Consider the following 24,890-nt stretch of genomic DNA (forward strand, 5'->3'; position numbering starts at 1 on the left):
TGGAACCCGCCCAACACACAGTAGGACGTCAGCGAATGTGTGACGGGTGTGTGATCACTGTAGGCCACAGACAAAAGTCTTCCCAGCAGTGATGGTAAGAGTCATTCATTCTCTACTTACTGAGCCCTACTGTGCACTGGATACTGACCTGGGTGGGAGGCATGCAGTGGATGAGACACAGTGAGCACACACAGCATGTTAGGAGGGACACGTGCTCTGGAGAGCACACAGGGCTGGGGGAAGTCAGGAGTGCAGGAGTGGAGGAGAAGTGGGCGAGGTGGAGACAGTGGTGGCAGAAGAGACAGAGAGGTGGGGCCCAGGTCTTGCAGGGCTTGATGGCTCCTGTGAGGGCTTTTCCTCAGGGCAGCGAAACCATGGCTGGGCGTGGAGCAGGGGCCCGGGTCCTGAATGCTATGCAGGAAATGGAGAAGGTGTCTGCTGGGGAGATGTGCGTGGAGGAGGCTGTCCCTGTAGACTGTGCAGGCAGGGAAGGCTCCTCTGAGGGGGTGACATCTGAGCTGAGCCCTTGTATGGACCGTGTTTCCACCTTCTGTAGACTGGATGCTTTCGTCTGCCCTGCAGGCCTATGCAGGACACACCCTGTTCTCAGTCACCTGGGCTTGGCCTCCTGCCTCCATTATGGGCCTTCCCACCCCAGAAGGAGTCCTTCTAGATCTAACGCACTACCCCCTCCACTTGACTTGGACTCACACTGAGCCACTGTCCACCTGCCCAACTCACCCAGAGTCAAGTCCAGACACTTGGGGGAGCCCCTCCACCCCAGAGCCCATGAACTTACTCAAATGGCCAGTCCTCAGCCTGCTCACATGCCTCACCCTCCCCTCCTGCAGAAACCCTGTGACAGATCCTGTCCACAGCACCCTGCTCCTCCGATCCTGACCCCAGGCTTTCCCATGGTGTGTGACCCCGCATGGGGTGCAGTCCCCTCCTCCAGTCTGGTGAGTAGAAACTACCTTTTCTTTTTTCTTTTGTTAATATATTTATTTTTTAATTTTTATTTTATTGAGTTATAGTCAGTTTGCATTGTTGTGTCAATTTCCAGCATAGAGCAGAATTTTGTCAATTGTGTTTACTCTTTCAAGAAACCATCTCTTGGCTTGATTTTTTCAAATGTTTCTAATATCTCTATTTTATTTATTTCCTCCCTGATCTTTATTATTTCCTTCCTTCTGCTTACTTTTGTTATTTTTTGCTCTTCTTTTTCTAATTCTTTTAGGTGGTAAGTTTGATTGTTTATTGCAGTTTTTCCTCTTTTTTGAGGTAGACCTGATTCTCTCGCTATAAACTTCCCTCTAAGCACTGCCTTTTCTGGATCCCATAGGTTCTGTGTGGTTGTGTTTTCATCATCATTTGTCTCACTGTGTTTTTTTATTTCTTCTTTGATTTCATCATCCACCCATTTTTTTTTTAAAGTAGTATGTTGTTTAATCTCCATGCTGTCATTTATTTCTCCTTTATTTTTCTGTAGTTAATTTCTACTTTTATGGTATTGTGTTCAGAAAAAGTTGCTTCAAATATTTTCTATCTTCTTCAAATTATTAATGCTTCTTTTGTGCCAAAGTATATGATCTATCCTAGAAAATGTGGTACTTGCGCTTGGGAAGAATGTATATGCTATTTTAGGGAAATATAATGTTATGAAAATATTAACCAAGACAAATTGTTCTATTTTATCATTTAATTTCTATGTTGTCTTATTAATTTTATGTATGGAAGATCTGTCCAGTGATGTTAATGGATAGTTAAAGTCTTCTACCATGACTGTATTCCGATCAAATTTTCCCTTTTTTTCTGTTATGTATTTAGGTGCTCCTATGTTGGGTTCATATATGTTAATGAGTGTAATATCTTCATCTATGACTCCTTTAATCATTATAAAATGTCCTTCTTAATCTTTCTTTATAATCTTTGTTTTAAAGTCTGTTTTATTTGAAATCACTCTTGATATTCCTGCTTTCTTGTCATTTCCATTTTTGTGGAATATCTTTTTCAATCCTCTCACTTTCAATCTATGTGTGTCCTTCTCCCTAACGTGGGTCTCTTGTATACAGTGTATTGTAGATACTTGCTTTATTATCCACTCTGCACTCTATATCCTTTGATTAAAGAATTTAGTCCATTGACATTTATAATAATTATTGATAGATATGTGTTTATTATATTTTCAACTTTGTTTTGCAGTTGATTTTGTATTTCCTCTTTGTCCCTTTCATTTTCTTTTTGTGGTTTGATAATTTTCCTTTTTATTATCTTGGTGTCTTCTTAGTTTTGTGACTCTATTGTAACTTTTTGGCTTGTGGTTACCCTACTTTGTACATATATTAACCCATTACTATATCTGTTTGTTTTAAACAGATAGTAATATAAGCTCAAACTCATCCTACCAAGAACAAAAGAGAGAGAGAGAGAGAGAGAAACCTGTACATTTTCTTGTTCGCCTCCCCCACCCTTAATGATTTAGATGTCCTCTTTTATGATTTCATGTTTATTCTGTTGTAATTCATTTTAGCAATCACCTTTCCAATCATGGTTTTCTCCTTTTTGTAGCATCCTGCTTCTTTTCTCTTTAGAGTAGGTCTTTCAATATTTCCTTTAGCATAGGTTTAGTGTTGCTAAATTCTTTTAGTTTTTGCTTGTCTGTGAAGTTCTTTATCTCTCCTTCTATTCTAAAGGATAGCCTTGCTGGATAAAGTATCGTAGGCTGCATCATTTTTTCATTCAGGACTTTGAATATTCCTTGCCCCTCCCTTCTGGCCTGTACTGTTTGTGTAGAGAAATCAGCTGAAAATCTTATGGGGGTTCCCTTGTATCTCATTCTTTGTTTTTCTCTTGCTGCCTTTAGAATCATTTCCTATTCTCAACCCTGGTCATCCTAATTGTAATATGTCTTGGTGTGGGTCTGTTTGGGACCTCCTTGTTTGGGACGCTCTGTGCTTCCTGTACTTGGATATCTGATTCCTTCTTTAGGTTTGGGAAGTTTTCAGTCATGATTTCTTCAAATACCTTTTCAATCCCCTTTGTTCTTTCTTCTCCTTCTGGGACCCCCATTATGAGTAGGTTGGCATGCTTTATGTTATTCCATAGGTCCCTTATATTGCTTTCATTGGTTTTTATTTGTTTTCTCTCAGCTGTTCTGTTGTCCTGTCTTCTAAGTCACATATTCATTCCTCTCAATTATCTAGCCTACATTTTACAGCCTTTAGCTCACCTCTCATCTCAGCAAATAAGTTTTCCAATTTTCACTGGCTCCTCTTTAGAGTTTCAATTTCGTTTTTTGACATATTCTCTGTCTCTATAGACAATCTCTTTTAGTTTCTTCAGTACTTTGATCACTCCTTTCTTGAAATCATCTAGTAGACTATCAATGTCTATTTCATTGATTGTTCTTTCAGGGGATTTATCTTGTTCTTTTAATTGAGAGAGGTGGCTCTGCTTCTTCATCTTGCTTATATCTCTCTGGCACTATGGCTTATGGAGTATCAGTTATCTACTGTCGTCCTTTAGGAGTTTATTTATTTATATAAAGTGGATGCAGAAATAAAACTAAGCACAAAGAAATTAGTTTTAAAAGCAGTATAATCAATAACAGAAGAACATATTGAAACAAGATAACAATTGAGTTGGGATGAATTTTTAAAACAGTAAAGGAAGAAAAATATTTGAGAACAGAGTATCATCATAACAGAAGAACAAAACAAAGATAAAAATGAAATTGGACAAATTGAAAGATAATAATATTAGTATTTTAAAAGAAACTTTTAAAAGGGATTAAAAATAGAAATATAAAAATTATTTAAGAAGTAACATTTAAAAAGTAAAAGAAAATGGAACAGAAAAAGAAGAGAGGATGTTCCCGTGGAGATTGTGTGCCCTTAATAATTTTATCAAGAGTTCTTTCTTAAATAAGTGTGGTTGCCAAGTCTTACTTCTGTGCCTTTTGTCTGTTATCCCTTTGGTTATGGATGTGGCCATTAACGTGTTAACCAGAGCCTACCCTGGCTATTGAATGGGGACTCCTATTTGTTTTGTGGTTGTCACAGCTCCTGCCCCTGCCTTGTTTCATGAACTCAGCTCATTGGTTCCAGAGACCCTCTGGTCACACCCTTGGTCTGTGCTGCTCCCAGTGCCTGTAGGTAGACATGTCACATCTCCTCCCAATGCTGCATCTTGGTGCTGCTCTCCTGCATGTTAGGTGGGCAGGGTGTGCCCCTTCCCAATGCCGTGTCCAGGTGCAGCAGTCCTGCACAGTAGTTGGGTTGGTTGCTCCCCTGTTCCGTGCTACTCCCCACTCCACATCTGTTCCACACTCTGTAGGTGGGCTTGAGGCAAATGGCCACACCAGCCCTAGTCCCTGCCCTTTGCTAGAACTCTGCTCCTTGTTCATTTGTCTTAGAGGTGCGAGTTCATAGACGCACCAGGACAGAACCTTCCTATATGTCTGGGGATGTAAACAAGTCTCAGTCCCACCTATGAGGCTGCAGAACTGCCAGGTACATATTCAGGTTTCAACCCTGTCTCTGCCTGGGTGGGTATGATGGCTGTGGCTGAGCCTCATCTCTCTTCTTCTGAGAAATCACCAGTTATGTTGCTGTGGGTCAGCAGAGACAAAGGACAAAACTCCCCTTCCCTCAGGCAAGCCAGCAATGTTGCTTTGCTTTATTTTTTTTTTTTTCTTATTTTATGGGGGGCCCAGGCTGTTCTGATCTGTATACAATCCAATCAGTTGTCCACAGCACACTGTAGTCCCCCAGGGTTACCTCTGTACAGTCAACCAGAGTCTGCCTGGATCCAGCAGCCTGTCCCTTCCCATCCATGATTCACTTCTTGGTTTGGGGGTTGTTGACACACTTTGTGCCCATATAACTTAATTCTGTCAGTCAAGGGCGGTTCTGTACACATCTGAGCCTCAGAGGTTCCCTGTCCATCCTGCTGACCTCTCCGTTGGAAAGGGGGAGACCCAGTCAACCAGCACTATCCCTCCTTTGCTGCTCCCTCTTCAAAGGACCAACCCCAAGCCATTTTGCATTTTCTTCCTTCTTTTTTCCGTTTCTCCTACCAGATTGGTGGCACATTTTGTCTTTTGAAGATGGCAATGTTTTATCAAAGTTCAGCAGATGTTCTGAGTGGATGGGTGTGTCTGTGAATGTCAGTCTTGGTGTATTTATTTGAGAGGATAAGATACAAGTATCCTTCTACTCCACTATCTTGGACTTTCTCCAAGAATATGCACTCTTAATAATTTTGTCATAAGGTTGTTTTTAATTATGGGTGGTTGCCACGTCTTCCTTCCATGCCTTTTGCCTGTTATCCCCTTTGTTGGTGGTGTGGCTGGTGTTCTGGTGGCCTGAGTCTACCCTGGCTATTGAGCAGGAGCTCCTTTTTTTCCTGTGGTTGTCACACTCCTGCCCATATCCTGCTGTGAAAACTCCACTTGCTGGTTCCAGAGGCCCTTCAGTCGTGCTCCTGGTCTGTGTCCCAGCATCAGTTTGTGGGTGGTCTGCACCCCCACCAGATGCCTTGTCCCAGCACCACACTTGTGCAAGGTAGTTGGCAGGTAGCTCCCGTGCCGCATTAGGTCCATGCTTTATAGGTGGACTCAGAGAAAACAGCTGCACTAGACGTCACCCCTGCTGTGTTCCAGAACACTGCTTCTTGTCCATTTGTCTTAGAAAAGCCAATTCAGAGAGGCATCGCTGTGTAATGGTCCCCTCTGCTTGGGACTGTAAACAAATCTGAGTCCCACCTATGAGGTTGTGGAGCCCCTAGGTAGGGATTCGGCTTTTGACCCCTCCTTCACCTGGGAACCATGAACCAGAAAATATGGTGGCTATGGCTGAGCCTTGACTCTCTTCTCCCAAGAAGTCTCCAATAATGGCACTGTGGGTCTGTGGACACAAAGGCTACGGATCCCCTTCCCCCCAGGGCACACCAGCAGTGTTGCTTTGCCATTTTTTTCTTTTATTTTTGGATTTTATGGGGGACCCAGGCTGTTCTAATCTGTATACTCTCCCAGCCATGGCACACAGAACATTGTAGTCCCCCAAGGTTTCCTCTGTACAGTCAGCCCGAATCCTCTGCTCGACTCAGACAGCCTGTCCCATCCCACCTCTGCTGGTTCACGTCTAGGGCTGGGGATCATTGGGACTCTTTGTGCCCAATTAACTTAGTTCTGTCAGTCAAAGGCTATTCTGTACAGATCCGAGCTGCAGATGTTCCCTCTCCATCTTGCTGAACTCGCCATTGGAGTTGGGTAGACCCAGTGTATTAATGCTATTACTCCTTTGCAGCTCCCTCCTCATTGGAATGGTCCTGAACTATTTTCCTTTTTCTTCTTTTCTCCTACCAGATTTGTGAAAATTTTATCTTTTGAAGAAGGCAATATTCTGTCAAAGTTCAGCAGGTATTCTGGGTGGTGGGTGTGTCTGTGGATGTCACTCTTGGTGAATTTGTGGGAGAGGGTGAGCTCTGAGCATCTTTTTTACTCCACCATCTTTCCTCCTCCACTTTTTCTTTTGATTGGAACACTTCATCCATTGACATTTATAGTAGATATTTTATAGATGTCGTTTTATTGCCATTTTGAAATTTGTTTTCCAGTTGATTTGGTATTTCTTATTTGTTACTTTCTTTTAATTTTTTTTTTCATTTTTGTCATATGATAAATTCCTATTCTATAAGCTTGGTTTCTTTTTGGGTTTTATGACTCTTTATATACTTCTGATTTGTGGTTATCTTGTCTTTCAAGTATGGTAACCCCTTACTTCATCTGTTTGGTTTTAGTTGATAGTCATGTAGGCTCAAGTGCATCCTAAAAATAAATAAGACAAAAAGAAAGAAGAAAAAAAAAAAAGAAAGGGAACAAAATCTATATTCTCTTGCTCTCCTCTTTCACCTTTTATGATTTTGCTATTCTCTCTTTCTTTCTTGCTTTCTTTATTGACTTACTGACTTATTTATATCTTCATGTTTTCCCTTGCAATTCACTGTATTTATTGCATTTCCAATTATGGTTTCCTAATTTCTATAGCTTCCTGTTTATGTTTTATTTAGATTAGAACTTTCAATTTTTTTTTTTTAGCATAGATTTAGTACTGCTGACTTCTTTTAGTTTTGCTTGTCTGTGAAATTCTTTCTCTCTCTTTCTGTTCTAAAGGAGAGTCTTTCTAGATAGAATATCCTAGTTTGCAGCCTTTTCTCATTCAGGACTTTGAATATATCTTGCCACTCCCTTCTGGCCAGAAGTTTTTATGTAGAGAAATCTGCTGAATGCTTATGGGGCTCCCTTGTAACTAATATTTTGTTTTTCTTTCACTGCCTTAAGAATATTTTCTTTATCATTAACTTTAACCATTTCAATTATAATATGTCTTGGTGTAGATCTGTTTGGTTTCTTCTTGTTTGGGACCCTCTGTGCCTCCTGTACTTGGATAAATCTTTCCTTCTTAAGGTTTGGAAAGTTTTCAGTCATGATTTCTTTAACTATATTTTCAATCCCCTTTTCCCTTTCTTCTCCTTCTGAGACCCACTATTATGCATAGGCTGGCGCACTTTATATTATCTTGCTTTAATTGGTTTTTATTGGCTTTTATGTCTGCTGTATTGGGTTATTTCTTTTATCTTGTATCCTAAGTCATTTATTCATTCCTCTGCATTATCTAGTCTGTTTTTGATTGCCTGTAGTTGAATTTTCTATTTTTAACTAGCTCTTCTTTATAGTTTAAATTTTCTTTTCAAAGTTTTCTGTCTCTATTGATAGTCTCTTTTAGTTCTTTCAGTGTGTTGATCATTCCCTTTTTGAAGTCTAGTAGACTATCAGTCTATTTTACTGTTTGTTCTTTCAGGGGATTTCTCTTGTTCTTTTAATTGAAAGTGGTTCCTTGGCTTCTTTATTTACTTATATTTCTTTGGCTCTATGTATTTCTTCTAGACCCGTTTCTGAGCTGTGGTGTGTAGTAGGCAGGGTGGGAGCACTTCAGTTGTGAAGAAAAATAAGCAGGAGATTTCCACTGGGGAGTTCCCTCTGTGGTGTTGTCTTTCACTTGTTATGCAGACTTACAAAGTACTATTTGTTGATGTTGGCTTTATCCCTGCTTTAGCTATGGGAATGTCAGCCACCTACTCTGGTGCCCCTCAGGTTCTGAGCCCCAGGAAACATCAGTGCAGATCCAGCAGTGTCAGTCCCTTGGACCTGCCTTAGCAAGTGTGTAGTCACACACATGAATTTGTGGTCCACTACAGGTTCAGCTCAAACCCCAATCCCGCATTCACATATGGAACCATACACCACCCTGTTGTAAATACCCTCACTGGCCACCCTTCTTGAGTCAGAACTCCACTCACTGCCTGTAAGTCCCAGAGGTGTGGATCCACAAAGTGACCAGAGAGCAAATCCACCCTCTCTGCCTGGGGCTGTAAACAAATCTCAGTCCCACCTGTGAAGTTGCAATGGCACAGGATATGGATTCAACATTCAGCTCTGCCTTTGTGCAGCAGTGTTGGCTATGACCAAGCCCCATTTCTCTTCTCATGAGAACACACCAACAATGGAGCCAAGTGGAGAAAGTGACTTTGGCACAGCCATGCATCATTCCTCCCACATTATACCAACATTGGTGCTTATTTATGAGAGTTTCAGTCTGTTCTGTTCCACACACACACACACACACACACACACACACACAGCCAGAGCTCACACTGCCCTCTAGTTTCCTGATGCTGCCTCTCTGCAGTGTGACCCAGCCCTCTGCCTGGGCTCTTCACTGACTCCAGTAGCCAGTCCTGGCTCATCCCTGCTAGTTCATGTCTAGGGCTGGTCATCACAGGGACCCTCTGTGTCAGTGTTCCCCAGTTCTGCCTGCCATGCAGTTGCCACTGTCTCCTCCAAACCTTGGAAGCTCTGCTTCTTTCCTAGCTGATCTCCCAGCTAGAGAGGTTGTGTCCCAGTGTGAGGGTGCCTTTCTTCCTATGCTACTTTTTCCCTGCAGGATCAGTCCTGCACTGAATTTGTCTTTTTTCTTTTTATTCCTTACCATATTTTGTGAGAATCTTCCTGTATTTCAAAATGAGAGACACTGTGCCAGAGTTCAGGAGGTTTCTGTGCAATTCAATGTTTTTGTAGATGTAATTCTTTGTGTATTTGTGGGAGAGGTCAAGCTGTGAGTCTGTCTACTCTGTCACTTTGGCTCCTTCAAATTTTAAAATAGGGCTAGGTCTTTCTTAATTACTCTCAACAAGCTGTTGTAGTTTCCAGCGTACATGTCTTGTAATTTTTCCTTGCCTCTATTGGATGCTGATTCAGAACATACACAACCTTCTAGAGAAACCTGTCCCACCCTGCCATTTGCTGCCAACTAGCTGGCCTGTGTCTGAGTCACCAAAAGGTTTTGTTGTTTATCTGATTCTTAGTTCTTTAGAATTTATCATTTTACTCTCATAAATGCTGATTGTACTTGTAACAAATACTTTAAAATAAAAATAATAAACTTTATGCTGTGGATTCAATATGAATGAATCTCAAGTAACATATGCTTTAAATACCTTAGAATTAGTAAAGCAATATAGATACATTATGAACACTTGAAATGTTGCCTAAAGGAAAAGTGCAGAGATTTGCAAATCCCACCCCCAGAAGTGACCGTCATGAATGGCTTGGTGAACATCTCTCAGTCTCTATCTCTCTTATTCTCTCTGCCTCTGTCTCTCACACACCACAAGATTCATTTAAATCTATGATGATTTGACACATATGTGGTCATAGATGGCATCTGGGATGTAGATGATGGATTAACAAGCATCCAAACTGAGGGCTTCCTTGACATCAGGTAAAGACCTAGCACTCATTTTTCCAGCTGCACAACAATCATTCCTCCATGTGAACCAGAAATGATGAATCCCACCCCCTCTCCATGAACATTAGTGTTGCTTCCATTCTCCTACTAGTTAAACCAGAACTGTGATGAACATCCTTGAAAAGACATCTTTGAAAAATTGTGCAAGAATTTTAGTATGATCAACACTAAGCATCAGCACTACTCAGAAAGGGGTGAACTTGTGGAACTGTAATTCACCCTGCATACTGTTCTCCCAGAGATGAGTGTCTGCTCACTCTTCCCTCCAGGGGATCTACTGTGGCCTCTGCCTCCTTATGTTGTCACTAGTGCTGGTTGTCAGCAGGCTAAAGTCCTGCCAGTGTGATGGTGACCAATGCTGTCACCAAAGTGTGTACATCTGTGTGCATCCTCACTTGAGAGGTCAAGCACCTCTAATATACACTGGCCACCTGCATTTCCTCTTGTTGGAATTGCATGTGTTTGTTCTGTTTCTGTTTAGAACACAGTGTTTCAAGAAGTTTTTGGACCACAGGGATGTGAAACATTTCTCTGACTTTAGGTTATGAAAAATGATTTTTCCAGGTTGTGGTTTGACTTTCATGGCTTTTGAATATTATTATTTTTTATTTTATAGGTTATGTTTTGCCACAGGAAGAGCTAAGCATCTCCCTTCTGGCTCTGGTTTCACACATAGACTAGCAGTGCCTATCTCGAGATTATGCACATAGTTACTAAAAATTTTCATTTTGTACATCTCATGTTTAATCCACCTGGGTTTCCCTTTCAAATAACCAAAATGCTACTTCAAGTAAAAAAAAAAAAAAAAAAAAAAAAAAACACCAGTCCCTTGTTAAAATATGAGAGCAGACACAAACAGCCATCTTTTGTATGATTTCATTGATAGGGAACATCCAGTGTAGGGAAAGACACACAGAGAGAAAGAGGATTAGGGCTTGTCAGGGGCTAGGGGAGGGAGAAAAGAGAATGTGTGGTTTGGATACAGGGTTTTATTATGAGGAAAGAAACAGTCTGAAACTAGACAGTGATGATGGTTACACAGCATTGTGAATGCACTTAATACTCCTGAATTGCACAATTTAAAATGGAAAAACATCTAAATTTTATTATTGTAAACTTAAAACATAAAAATAGATGATACTCTAAATGACATGAAAGAAAACAAGGAAATTACAAAAAAAAACAAACAAAAATGATTCCAGGAGAAGGGAAGTAAAGTTCGAGTCTGAGAGTGGGTTGATTCTGAGAATTAGATGACAGTGTTGGTGTTTGCAGAGGCATCTCAGCCCGTAGGGGTGGTGATGCCTGAATTGGCTCTGGGTCTCATAGAAGTGTGTGTGTAGGTGCAGGAGGAGCTACAAGATCAGGCTCAGGGTCTCCCTGCAGGACTGGTAATGTAACCTGGCTCTAGGTCTCCTGTAGGGCTAGTCTTACAGTCTCCCTGCAGAGCTGGTGGGATGTGACACGGTTCTGTGTTTTTTGCAGGTGCAGGTTCGGGTTCCCCTGCAGGGTTGGTAGAATGGGACCCAGTCCTGTGTCTCATGCAGGATCCAGCTCAGGATCTCATGCAAGACCAGGCTCAGGGTCTCCTTGTAAGGCTTGTGGAATGAGACCCCATCCTTTTTCTCCTGCAGCAGCAGATTCATGGTGTCCCTGCAAGGTTTTGCAATTTCACCCTACTCTGTATCACCTGCAGGAGCAGGCTCAGACTGTCCCTGCTGGGTTGATGGAATATGACCCATCTCTGATTCTCTTGCAGAAGCAGGCTCAGGGTCCCTCTACAGGGCTAGTCAATTTTGTTCCAGTCCTAGGTCCCTTGCAGGTGCAGGATTGGGGTCTTCTTTCAGGGCTGGTGAAATGTGACTCAGCTGTTGGTCTCCTGCAGAAACAGGCAGAGTTTCTCCCTGCAAGCCTTGTGGAATGAGACCCAGTGCTGGGTCTCCTACAGGAGCATGCTCGGGGTCTCTAGGCAGGGCTAGTGGAATTGGACCTGGCTAATGGTCTCCCTGCCGTGCTGTTGGAATTGGTCCAATTCTTGGGTGTCCTGAAGGTGCAGGCTCTAAGTCTCCATGCATTGCTGGTGAAATGTGACCCAGTTGTGGTTCTCCTGAAGGAACAGTCTCAGGGTTTCCCTGCAGGGCTGGTGGATGGGACATAGTCCTGTGTCTCCTCGAGTAGCAGGCTCTGGGTCATTCTAGAGCTGTTGCAATATGACCAATCTCAGGTTCTCCTGCAGGAGTAGGCTCGGGGCCTTCCTGCAGGGCTAGTGGAATTGGACATGGCTCATGGTCTCCCTGCAGTGCCATTGGAATTGGTCCAAATCTTGGATCTTTTGAAGGTGTAGTTTCTAAGTTTCCCTGCATTGCTCATGGAATGTGACTTGGCTCTGGGTCTTCTGCAGGAGCAGGCTGATTAATTACCTGTAGGGTTGGTGGAATGTGACATGGCTCTTAGTCTCCTGCCAGAGCTGATTCAGGGTCTTTCCACAGGGCTGGTAGAATTGGTCCCAGGCCTGGGTCTCCTGCATGTGAAGGCTCAGGTATCCCTGCAGGGCTTGTGGAATGTGACTGGGTTTCTGTTTCCTGCAGGGGCAGGTTCAGAGTCTCCTTGCAGTGTTGCTGGAATGGCACATGGCTCTGAGTTTCCTGTAACAGCAGTCTTATGTTCTTCCTACAGGGCTAGTGGAATATGACTCAGACCTTGGTCACTTGCAGGAGCAGGCTAGTTTTCTCCCTGCTGGGATGGTGGAATCAGACCCTGTCCTGGGTCTTCTGCAGAAGCAGGCTCCAGGTCTTCCTGCAGGGCTGTTGGAACATGACCCCATCACTTGTTCTGCTTCAGGAATAGGCACAGGGTCTCCTTGCAAGGATAGTGTAATTGGACCAAGCTCAGGGGTCACTACAGGGCTGATGGAATGTGACCTGGCTCTGTGGTTCCTGCAAGTGTAGGTTCTGTGTCTCCCTTCAGGGTTGGTTTAATGGGACCCATTCCTGGGTCTCCTGTAGAAGTAGGCTCAGAGTCTCCCTGCAGGGCTGGTGGAATGGGACCCATCTCTGGGTCACCTGCCAGAACAGATTTGGACACTACCTTCAGGCTGGAGGAATTGGGCCTGTTCTTGCATTTCCTGCAGGAACAGGCCTTGGGTCTTCCTGGAAGAATACTGTAATATGACCCATCTCTTGTTCTCTTGCAGGAGAGGCTCATGGTCTCCCTAGAAGGTTAGCAGAATTTGTCCCATTCCTTGGTCCAAGGCTCAGGGTATCCCTGCAAGGTTGGTGGAATGGGACCTAGTCCTGTGTCTCCTGCAGCAGCAGGTTCTGTTCTCTTTGCAGGGCTGGTGGAATGTGACTCCACTCTGTAGTATTTTTTGCAGATGCAGGCTTAGGGACCCCACCAGAACTGATGGCTCTTAGTCTCCTATGGGAGCAGGTGAGGGATTCCCTGCAGAGCTGGTGGAATTCGTCCCAGTCCTCGGTCTCTTGCATTTGCAGACTCAGTGTCTCCCTGCAGGTTTTGTGGAATATGACTTGGCTGTGGGTATCCTGCAGGAGCAAGCTCAGTGTTTCCGTGCAGGGTTGGTGGAATGAGATCTAGTTCTGGCTCTCCTACAAGAGGAAGCTGGGATTCTCCCTGGAAAGGCTGATGGAGTTGGACTGAGATGTCTGTCTCCTGCAGGAGCAAGCCTAGGGATTACCTGCAGAGCTGGTAGAATGTCACACAACTCTTGTTCTTCTGCAGGAGCTGGCTCATGTTCTCTGTGAAGGGCTTGGTCTCCCCCAGGAGCAGGTTTGTAGTCTCACTACAGGGCTGGTGTTATGTGACCCACTCTGTTTTCTGCAGATGCAGTCTCAGTGTTTTCAGGTTTGTTGGAATGGGACGAAGTCCTGGGTTTCCTGGAGTAGCAGGCTTACAGTCTCCCTTCTGGGATATTGGAATGTGACCCAGTCATGTGTTTCCTGCTGAAGTGGCCTCAGGATATCCCTGCAGGGCTGTTGGAATTGTACCTCGCTCTGTATCACCTGCAGGATCAGGTTTGTGCTCTCCCAGCAAGGCTGGTGGATTTGGACCTATTCCTGGGTCTCCTGCAGGAGCAGGTTTTCAGTCTTCCTGCAGGGCTTCTGGAATATGACATACCTCTAATTTTCCTGCAGGATCAGGCTTGTGGGTCACCCAGCAAGGCTAGTGGAATTGGACCCACTTCAAGGTCTTAGTGCAGGGTTGATGGAATGGGACCCAGTCCTGGGTCTCCTGCAGGAATTGGCTCAGAGTCTCCCTGCAGGACTGGTGAAATTGGACCCATTCCTGAGTCTCCTGCAGGAGGAGGCCCTGCATCTTCCTGGAGGGATGGTGGAATATGACAGAGATCTGGTTCTCCTGCAGGAATAGGCTCAAGGTCTCCCTACAAGGCTTGTGGAATTGGACACATTCCTGAATCCATTGCAAGTGAAGGCTTGGGGGTCTTCCTACACAGCTGGTGGAATGTGATTTAGCTCTGAGTCTCCTGCAGGAGTAGGCTCAGGGCCTCCTTGAAAGATTGGTGAAATGGGACACAGTGCTGTGTCTCCTGCAGTAGCAGGCTCAGGTTCTCCCTACAGTGTTGGTAAAATTGGACCTGGCTCCAATTCAACTGCAGTAGCAGACTGAGGGTATACCAGCATGGCTGGTTTAGTGTGAAGGAACAGCAAGTCTTAATACGTTGGCCCACTCCTGGGAAAAGTATAAACAGGGCTTGGTGCATGGTCTCTTGTATTGTCTGAAAAAGCCCCTTGAGATGTGTTGATTCTGATGACCTCTTCCAAGAACTTGAACACTTATAGAATCTCTGCCAACTCATCTTGTTTAGACTGAAGGAATCTGCCTTTCATCAGTTCTTGGAATAGAGATCAACACAAAATGAAAGAGGGAAGAAAAAATTACCAATCTATCTATTAAGAAATCAGCTGAAGACATTAGAAAGTTCTCTTGCAATGCACTTGTTTCTATTTTGGTGCATTTAGAATCATTTCTTTATTATCAACTTTGGCCATTTAAATTAGAATATATATTGTTGTAGGCCTACTGGGGTTCATTATGCTTGGACCCTCTGTGCTTCCTGTGTTAAGATAGCTGGTTCTATCTTTGGTTTAAGAAAATTTCAGTCTGATTTCTTCAAATATCTCTTCAAACCATTTGTCTTTCTTCTTTTCCATGTGGGATCCCTATGAGTCATAGACTGGTATGTTTTCTCTTATCCCAGGTTTCAGTTGCATTGCTTGCATTGGTTTTCACTTGCTTTTCTATGTCGTGTTCTGACTGAGTGATTGCGGTTATCCTGCTTTCGAAGTCACTTATTTGTTCCTCTGCATTATCTAGTCCGATTTGAACTGTCTTTAGCTTAGCTATTCTCACTGTTGAGTTTTCTGATTATATTTGGCTCATCTAAAGTGTTTCTCTTTCCATTTATACTAGCCTGCATTTGTATTCATAGACTCAAGATTTCCTTCAGTGTTTTTATGTCCTCCCTTTTCAAGTCATGTTCTAGTAAATTTTGGTGGTCTAATACATTGGATGTTCTTTCAGGAGACTCCTGTCTTTTGAAAATTTGGAATGGTTCTTTTAATTTTATTATATCTCTCTATCACTATGGGTTAAGCATGATCAGTTATCTATTATAGACTTGAACAGCTTTTGTAAGTGAAATCATTTCTGTGCACATTTAGTATTAATGCTGTGAGGATTGTTTTTGGTATGTAATGATGCCATGCATTCCTGCTGTGTCTGTTGCCTGTTATATCTATGATTGCTAGTGTGGTTTTTGTTGTGGTGAATACAACCTATTCTAGTAAAGTTAGCAGAGTGTCATTTTGGTTAAATGCTTATCATAGCTCTGACAGTGCTGGGACTAGTAATTTTTGCTGGAATAGAGGCTTCCAAATGGTTTCTGGGCTGCCGGCTGGATATGTGGATAGGGAATGGTTCCAATACACTCTCATGAAAGTGCATTCGTCCTTACTATTGCCACGGAAAAGTCAAAATTTTATAATGGGTTCCCTCAGGTTCTCTGCAAACAAAAACAAAAGTGGAAACAAATCTAATGATGTCACACATTAGAACCTGTTGAAGCGTGCAGTGCCACAGTTGGGTCCTTAGTGTAGTACTGGGTCAGCACCACAACTATTGTTGCATTAGCATGTGGTAGTCAAGTCTGATGGAAAGGCTTCAAATTCACATATTGTTCAGCAGATCTCTGCTCCAAGAACTCTTGCAATAAGGCATTGGAACTCAAAGGCAAGCATGGGGCATTTCAAAAACCTCTGCTTTGGACAATAAGAAATTTCAATCCTGCCTATGAAAGTTGCAGATCCTTGGGCTATAGAATCTGATTTCAACAATAAATTGCCCTGGATTCTAGAAACTAGATGAAGATGGCTCTGAATGAGACCCATTTCTCCTTTATGGAGAAAATGAGCAATTATACCATGGATGTGGAAAGACTGTGACTAAGACCCTGGGTTACTAAGCTAATCCACAACACATATGCCAGCAAATTTAATATTAAGAGAGGACCCAGGCAGATCTGTTCTCTAGATAGTACCAACCACAGCCCAAAACAATCTCCAAACCCCTGGGAATAAATTTGTGACATCAGCCACAGCCCTAACACACAGATTCCACAGGCACTCCTAGCTCAAAATTAACAGGTGGAGTATTGGTCTGGGAATGAATTGCAGAGAAATTTTGTGATTATTGCTTTCAGATATGTCAACCAAACGTCCACTATGCACTCTTTTAACCCTCAGCACATTTTCTTCCATCTCAAATGACCTGTCCACTTTAGAGTGTGCATTCCAGTAAAACACAGTTTCCCCTTTACTGCTCCCTCACCAAAGGTCAGGTCCTGCACTGATTTCCATTCTCTAATTTGCCTTCTACTCTTTCCAGGTTATGTGAGAATTCTTTCTGACTTTTGAAGTAAGAGATGTTTGGGCATTATTCAGCAGGGTTCCTGAGCCAAGGGCTGGGAGAGTGTATGTTTATCTTGCTGTATACATGGGAGAGAGTGAGCAAAGTTTGCACTGGTACTCTGCCAGTTTGGCATGGATAAATTAACACAATTTAGTCATAACTCACAGACACTTGATTCGTTTAGCTATTTTTCTGTATATCAATTGTGGGAAGATGTGTCTGAAAACACCAGGTCTGACAATGTGTTCATAACTCATTGCAGACTTTCAAATAATAAACAGAATTAAATTACATACATGGGAAATGTATCAAAATAAATACAGTTTTAGAAACATACTATATCTAACTATAAGACAGAGTTGCCAAATTTAGGTACCAGCTTGAAATATCCAAATAAGAAAAATGCACAGAAAATATAAATTAGCAGCCAAAAGTCATGAAGGAGGCAGGTCAACAGTTTTCTCTTGGTGCCTCCAGCACTAACAGAAACAATGAAATAATTCTTAGAACCATTAACAACCACAACCCTAGGTTTCCATTGTGCATGTGGTGCCCTTTCCTAATAATGACACATACTGGTCAATGTTGGCGATTCAAGGGGAAAAATTATTATTTAGGAAACCACAAAGAAACCCAAACAATGTATTTTTACATAGGCTTGGTTTCAATAGCACTTAGAGATATTATAGATATGAGAACACTGCCGCAGCTTTGCTAGGCTATTGACAATCATGTGCTCTTCTATCAAAGATGAGAATGTTTAATCGACTAATTACGTTGAGAAAAGAAATTTAACCCAAAAAATACAGCAATCACATTATATCCTGCTCCTGGGACTTGACAAAAGGGAAAAGACGGTCCACAAAAGAAGTGTCACTACATATCTATCCCAACAATTGCACTTCATTTCAATAACTGAATTATAATAGTTACAAATACTGTTTTGAAAAAATGAGGATAAATAAATATCCAAATTCAGGCAAAAAATTCACTCACTTACAAAACTCCCTTCACACCAAAGTAGATATAAGCCCAGCATTTGCTGAATCTAGGGGAAGATCATCATTTCAAGGTGTGAGCGAAGAATTCAATACCAATCTATTTTAGTCGAGAGTAGTTGACAATGGAGGATTTCACTGTTGTGCACAGAATGTGAAGGAGGAGGAACTCTGATACAAGGAGGGGCTTGCTCAGCTCCTACTGGCTTCATTGCAACTCAAGTGCTGATTCTTTGAAATGGATACATGAGGGGAGGGGAGGGAAGAGCAAGTGCTTGGTACCAAGGGCCAACCCTGGGAAAAGGCTTACCTGTGCTTCGTGCTTGGTCGTCTGAGTGGTTTATAAATGCCCCTTGGGACGAGTGGATTCTCACGACCTCTTCCAAGAACATGAGCGCTTTTATCATCTCTGCCATCTCTTCTCTTTTAGACGTCAGTAATCTTGGACCCATTCTTGGAGCAGAGAATTGAGTACCTTCCTAAATTGCACGTTGACACTCCATATGTTTCTGCCAGTATCAGCGAGGTTCAATATGTCTCATGAATGTCTTTTGAGCCTGGTATTCTCTAGAGATGCCTCCATGCCAGTATTCTCCATTGTAGCAGAACAACTCTCATCAATGTGTTCGCATCTCACCTCAATTCGTGCAGCCAGCTTTTCTGCCAACTTCCTTCATGTCTCCTATAAAGTCAAATTCTAAAGGACAGGGCAAGTCTGAAAGTACCTCGGAGCCTCACCTGTAAGCTGATGACAGGCAGGTCTTCCACTATCTGCCCTTTCAGATTCTGGAAACTGACCCGTGAACTCAGGCCATTGCGCAGCACGAGTATCTCGAACTTACACAGATTCCAGAAAAAGAGACTTAAGCCAAGCTCCATAGAGGGCGGTACCGCCTCCATGACACTGATCCACCCACAGAATTCTGCCCAGTTACATTGGATCCACCAGCCACAACAATCCTGGCGGAACACACCAAGATTCCACCTGGAATCCAACCGGTAACTGCCATCCCCAATGGTTGCTGCATCTTGTCAGTGTTGGGGGAGGGGCTGCATCAGACGAGAGGTTCCAAAGGTAAATGTGATTCTCTCCATTAGCGTCCCATGATCAGTTTTTTCTTCCCTCTATTCTTTTGTACAGATCTGTATACACAGTACAAACGGAGGGAATTCTGTCCATGTTAAGTTTATGGTTTCACACGTATTTAAACTTTCTAACAGTTAACATTACACAAAGACCCACTATAAGAATCTTTTGTTTGTGTAATATCCATTCACCCACAATGCATATCCGTCTGTTGCTTTTCTGCTGAAATACACACTCTCTCAGAATATGGATCCATTTGTTTCATGGGGGCTGAAATTCCTAGAAGTGAAACCAATCCCAATGTGCACTTTCCTGTCTGTCTCTTTTGCTCTTAGTACAGTTTTGCAGAGCTACTTGTCTTTGTTATAGGTGTATGCCATTTATTCTCTACGTAGGGTTGAATATGCCATTCATTGATCCTGTTGGAAGACTTGTAATCCTTTATCACGGACTATAACTCCATCTTATTCAAAATCGGCATTTGGGTTAGGTCACGATATGCTCTTTTGAATCAATATTTATGAATATTAATGCACGCGTCTGTGTTCTGAATACATGTGTGTTGATTACATGCAAGCCTCGATACTGGGTCAATGCAGGCTGAATTATCCTTGACATCACTTTGAGTAATTTATTTTGAATTATCATGTTTCCTTTGGATAGATGTCATCCAACCGTACACTTTTTGTGTTTATTTGTTTGATTGTTGGCTTGTTGTTTCTTTTGCAAACACATTACGCCATGAATCTCTCCGTTTGCTTCAGAGAGTTATGTAAGATGATTTACTTAGTATAGTGCTGAAAATCACCTATGATTTCCTGCTCCCCACTTCCATCTTCAGGATTTTGATTTCCTCATTGCCTTCTTGTTTATTCTTTGCAACTCATTGTTCTTCTTGCATTTCCAATAATGGTTTTCTTATTTACATTTCTACTTGCTACTTTTCGATTCAGGGTGGAATTCTCAATCTTCCTTTAAGGATAAGTTCCTAACTGCTGAATTCTTCTAAGTTTTGCCAGTCTGTGAAATGATCTAGATCTGCCTTTAATAGGAATGGCAGTCTTGTAGCATAGGCTACCATAGATTGAAGCTGTTTCTTATTCAGGATTTGGTCTATGTCCTGTCACTCCTTCTATCCTGCAATATTCCTCTCGAAATATAAGCTGAAACCCCTCTGGAGGTAGTGTTGTGACTAAGTTGTTTTCCTCTAGATGCATTTAAAATCAGTCGGTTGATCATGAACTTTGTTGATTTGAATAATACTGCTGAATATAGGTGTATTGGGTTTCCAACTACTTTGGTATGTGTACTTTCTGATTTCGTATACCTCATTCTTTCTTGTCTTTCAGCAAGTTACAGTCTGATTTTTCTACAAATATCTTTTCAGACTTTTTTTGTTAATCTTGCTTTTCCATCTGGGACTCTTACGAATCTTACTCTTTCATGCTTTGTCTTACCCCAGGCTTCAACAGCAATGTTTGCATTGGGTTGCACTTCTTTTTCTATGTCTTCTTCTGATAGAGGGATTTCTGTTCCCCTGTCTTCACAGTCTTTCACGAGTCCGTCTGCATTATCAAGTCTGCTTTGGACTGACTTTAGCACTGATATTATCTCATCCTTGAGTTTCCTGATATTATTTGGCTCGTTTTTAGAGTTTCTCTTCCCCTTTCCTGGATAACTGCCTTTTGTGATTCTGAGACACTGTTGTACTTCATGTTTTCCTCACCTCCATTTTCAATACATGCTCTGGTAGCGTTTTGCAGTCTAGATGTTTGAAAGCTTATTTTTTGGGCCTTCAAACTCTTTGGAACTGAAAATGGTACTTCCTGTTTCTTTTACTATACTTCTTTATCTCTACTGGTCAAGTAATATCAGGTATCTAATATAGATTTATAGGGCTTTGTTAAGTGAAAATTTTCGACCATTCTGTGTACAAAGTTCCATGATATTTCTGTGAGGACAATTTTCCCTAGGCATTGATGCCATGTCCTGTTCCTGTGTGTGTTGTCTGGTATATCTCTAATTGCTGGTGTTGCCTTTGTTGTGATGAGCACACCATATTATTTCAATTAGTAAAACTTCGTTTTATTGCACTTACCTCACAATTCTGAAAGTGCAGAGTACACTTCCTGATCTGGAAATGAAGCTTAAAGGTTTTCAGCTCGGCATTCTGCTTTATGTCATATTGGAGTCTTTCCAAAACAGCAAACTGAGAGTGCGCTTGTGCTTTCTATTGCCATGGGAATGTCCCAACGTTACCAGTTCTTCCCACAGATTCTCGGTCTACAGAAACACCAGTGGAAACATATGTATGGATGTCATACATCAGGGCCTGCTGGAATGATCCCACAGACCGATCTTTGTGTCCTCTGGGCAGTACCATGTCAGTGCCATCCAAAATGTAGCATCTGCATTTGGGAGTTAATGCTGAAGGAAATGCTTCAACTTCTCACGTTGTGGACTTTGACCACTCTTCCTTGATCCCTCATCCTTGGGTCATGGGTGCACGAATGCAACCACAGAACTGTACCAAATTCTCTTCCTCAAACCAATCCATAATCCCTGTCCATGTTATGACTGTAGCAGATCCTAAACTTTTAATACTGATTTCAAACCCAAGGGCCACTGAATCCCTCAGACCAGATGCACGACATCTCTGATTGAGCCCCACACGTGCTCTATTGGCAAAATGCCAAATTGATCCTGGGCCTGCAAGATGCAGTGGATGTGGCCATGGCACATATCGAAAAACTCAACCTCACACGCCAATGTGGTTGCTTTCTTAATGGGGTAACAGGTCGGTTTGCTCTCTTGATAGAACCCACCACAACCCACAATGCACTCCAGATCCCTGAGACTCAGCGTGTGCCATTATCTGTAGCTCTATACCTCATTTTCCGCTGCCTCTTCTGGCTCAAATTTGGCAGATCAGATCTTTGTCTCAGAATCAATTGTGGGGATATTTTGTGCTGATTTCTATGAGTTATGTCAGCCAAGCATCTGCTGTGCACTCTTCTAACACTCAGCGCATTATCTACAATCCCATGTGTGCTGTCCGCTTGAGAGTGTGCATCCAAGTAAAACAGAGTTTCACCTTTGCTGCTCCATCAGCAGAGGTCAGATCCTGCACAGATTTCCATTCTCTACTTTGCCTTCTCCTGTTTCCAGGTTTTCTGAGGCCTCAGCCTGTCTTTGGAAGTAACAGACCACTCTTCGGAAAGTGTCCTGTGCCAAGGGCTGGGTGAGTGGAAGTTTACATTGCTGTGTACATGGGTGGGAGTGAGCGCAGGTTACACTGGTTCTCTGCCAACTGGGCATCGATAAAACAACACTTTACAGATATAATTCACAGAATTGTGATGTTTGTTTAGCTCTGTTTAATATGCAGCCATGGTTGGAGGGTTTGTCCTTAGCCTCCAATTTTCACATTGTGTTGATAACTCAGTTGCAGTTTTTAAGAAGGTTAATAGAATTGATTTACATGTTTTGGGATTTATAAAAAATGAAGTTAGAATTTGAAACATACTAAATCCACCTAGATGCCAGACCTGTCAATTTTGTAACATTATGTCAACTATAAGAAAAATATAGACAGTTTTAAAGTAAAATCGCTGTCCAATATATTGAAGGTGATATGTCAACTCTTTACTGTTGAAGCCTCCAACACCAACCGGAACCATTAAGTACCTATTGGAACCACAAAATAACCGAGAACCTGGGTTTCCCTTGTGCATGTGGTTCCCTTTACTCACAATGACACATACTGGCCAATGTTGGCATTTCAAGTGGTAACATTCCTCTTTAGGAAAATACAAGAAAAACCAAACAAAATTATACATTTAAGCTTGATTCCAAAGCACCTAGAGGCATTTTAGCTTTGACAACCCTGCTGCAGCTATGCTAGGCAATTGAGAACCAGGTGTTCTTCTATCATTGATGAGAACGCTTAATCATCTGATCATATTGAGTAAATAAATTTCACACAACCAAGTGTGCACCCCCATGATATCGTGCACCCGGGGCTTGTCTGAAGGGAAAGACGCCCCACATAACCTGTGTCTTTAATGTCTTTCACGACTTTTACAGTTCAGTTCACTATCTGACTTATAATATTTGACTATAATGTCTTGAAATACTGAGGCCTAATACATATTCGAGTTCAGTCAAAGTTTCCCCTCACCTACCACACTCCCTTCACCCGAAAAAGACTTAACCACAGCATTTGCTGAATCTACGGGAAGGTCATCATTTCTTTGTGTGAGCTGAGTATTAAATTCCTATCTATTTTAGTCGAGAGTATTTGACCTTTAAGGAATTCACCATTCTTCACAGAGTGTGAAGTTGGAGGAACTCTGATTCTAGGAGGGGCTTGCTCTTCTCCTACTGGCTTCATTGCAGCTCAGGATCTGATTCTTTAAAATAGATGACTGATTGGAGGGGTGGGAAGTGCATGTGCCTGATATCTATGCCCAAACCTGGGAAAAGTCTTACCTGGGCTTGGTGCATTTTGGTCTGAATGGTTTGTAAATGCCCCTTGGGACCTGTGGATTCTCATGACCTCTTCCAAGAACATGAGCGCTTTTATCATTTCCGCCATCTCTTCTCTTATAGACGTCAGGAATCTTGGACCCGTTCTTGAAGCAGGGAATTGAGTAACTTTCTCAAGTGCACGTTGACACTCCTTATATTTCTACCAGTATCACCGAGGTTCAGTAGGTCTCATGAAAGAATTTCGAGCCTGGAATTCTCTAGAGAAGCAGCCATGCCGGTATTCTCCATTGTAGCAGAACAACTCTCATCAATATGTTCTCATCTCAGCTCAATCCGTCCACCCAGCTTTTCTGCCAGCTTCTCTTCGTGTCTCCCATAAAGTCGACGTCAACAGGACTGGGCAAGTCTGGAAGTAACTCTGAGCCTCACTAGTAAGCTGATGACAGGCAGATCTTCCACTGTCTGCCCTTTCAGATTCTGGAAACTGACCCGTGAACTCAGGTCTTTGGGCAGCAGCAATAACTCGAACTTGCACAGCTTCCCGAGCAAAACACCAAAGCCAAGCTCCACAGAGGGCGGCAGACCCTCCATCACACTGATCCACCCACAGAATTCTGCCCAGGTACCTTGGTTCCACCAGCCACAACAACCCTCGTGGTACACAGCAACATTCCATCTGGAATTCCATCCGGTAACTGCCATCCCCAATGGTTGCTGCATTTTTTCAGTGTTGGGGGAGGGGTGCATTAGACTAGAGGTTCCTAAGGGAAATGTGATTCAATCCACTGGCGTCCAATCGTCCTTTTTTCTTCCCGCTTTCCTTTGGTCCAGACTGTATACACAGTACAATTGGAGGGAAGTGTGTCCATTTTTAGTTTATGTTTTCACACGTCTTGATACTTTCTAAGAGTTCACAGTACACGGAGACCCACTAAATAAAGTCATGTTTGTGTAATGTCCATTCACCCAGAATACATATCCGTCTTTTGCTTTCTGCTGAAACATCCACACTCTCAGAACATGGATCCATTTGTTTCATGGGGGCTGAAATTCCTCGAAGTGAAGCCAATCCCAATGTGCCCTTTCAAGTCTGTCTCTTTTGCTCTTAGTACAGCTTGGCAGAGCTTCTTTTCTTTGCTATAGGCTTATGCCGTTTATTCTCTACGTAGGGTAGAATATGACATTCGTTCATCCTGTTGGAAGACTTGTAAGTCTATATCACGTTCTATGAAACAATCATATTCAAAACCGTCATTTGGTTTGGGTCACGATATGCACTTAAGAATCAATATTTATGAATATGAATGCACGCATCTGTTTTCTGAATACAAGTGTGTTGAGTACATGATAGCCGCCATACTGGGTCGATGCGTGCTGAATGATCCTTGATATCACTTTGAGTATTTTGTCTTGAATATTCATGGTTGTTTGGTATATTTCAGCCAACTGTAACCTTTTGGTGTTTGTTTGTTTGTTTGATTGTTTGTTTTGCAAACACAT

At 42.4% G+C, this 24,890-nt stretch overlaps 1 long non-coding RNA gene across 1 annotated transcript; it reads left to right on the top strand.

The window, feature by feature from the left end:
- Positions 1 to 146: 146 nt before the first annotated feature.
- On the top strand, positions 147 to 24,355 carry LOC141576187 (uncharacterized). The gene is made up of 3 exons (XR_012504441.1): positions 147 to 959; positions 22,068 to 22,140; positions 23,511 to 24,355. It is a non-coding gene; the product is annotated as an uncharacterized LOC141576187 (long non-coding RNA).
- Positions 24,356 to 24,890: the final 535 nt, after the last annotated feature.

The sequence above is a fragment of the Camelus bactrianus genome, chromosome 36 (assembly GCF_048773025.1).
Source record: "Camelus bactrianus isolate YW-2024 breed Bactrian camel chromosome 36, ASM4877302v1, whole genome shotgun sequence".
In the NCBI taxonomy this organism is placed as follows: Eukaryota; Metazoa; Chordata; class Mammalia; order Artiodactyla; family Camelidae; genus Camelus; species Camelus bactrianus.